This window comes from Ictalurus furcatus, chromosome 12 (genome assembly GCF_023375685.1).
Source record: "Ictalurus furcatus strain D&B chromosome 12, Billie_1.0, whole genome shotgun sequence".
Classification (NCBI taxonomy): domain Eukaryota; kingdom Metazoa; phylum Chordata; class Actinopteri; order Siluriformes; family Ictaluridae; genus Ictalurus; species Ictalurus furcatus.
Window position 1 is genome coordinate 2,937,631 of NC_071266.1, and position 964 is coordinate 2,938,594.

Genomic DNA, 964 nt, shown 5'->3' on the forward strand with positions numbered 1-964 from the left:
ACATTTTATGACTCAATATGAGATGTTCAACTTGTTTATGACTTAATATGATACTATGATGTTTCACATCTTTATGACTCAATATGAGACATTTCACTTGTTTATGACTTAATATGTTTCTTTGACATGTTTATGACTTAATATATGTTTGACTTGTTTATGACATAGTATGATTGGTTGACTTGTGGTGTGGATAAAAATGGCATGAAATAAACACGAGGGAGACCAAGTATGATTAACATGTAAGTTTATTGAGGTTCACAAAATAAGTATGAACAGCATGTAATTTTATTGAAAATTCACAGGACTGGTGGGGGTATAATCCTGAGGGGAGCGGTAGGGAGAAAACGGGTGATAAAAGGGGGGGTTCTGTGAACGTGGGATAGCCGACCGAGGTGTAATGAGGAGAGTACTCGGGACTGGCAGGTGAGAAGAGGGAAGAATGGTCAGAGCCCAGATCAGAGAAGGTGACATCATCCTCAGACTGAAAGCTGGAGGGAGGGTCAGGCAGAGGGTCTGTTTGTGAAGAGGCGTCAATACACGCATTCACGGGGCGGATTCTGTATCGGGGGGGGGAACCCCGCATTTCCATTTCCAGAGGGGGTGCTGCGAACGTCAAGTAGCACCGTGATGTCAGCAGTGAGATGCGCGAGCTGATAGCGAGTGTTCAGATCCAAATCCAGCCCCTCCAGTACAGGAGAGAAGAAAAAATGACGACGGGCACCTAGACACACAGAAGCGGTATTAGGCGGATATTGACGAATTGGATCCACACTTTAAGATTAACACACTATGGTTTATTAGTCACAGAGAAATATAAGAGCTGAGGAGTGCAGGCTGAGAAACAGACACACTCTCGTACAGTCAAGGGCAGGCGTGCAGACATAACACACACACACACACACACACACACACACACACACAGAGGCCTGTGCCGCCAGAAGGAAAGTAGAACATTATAACT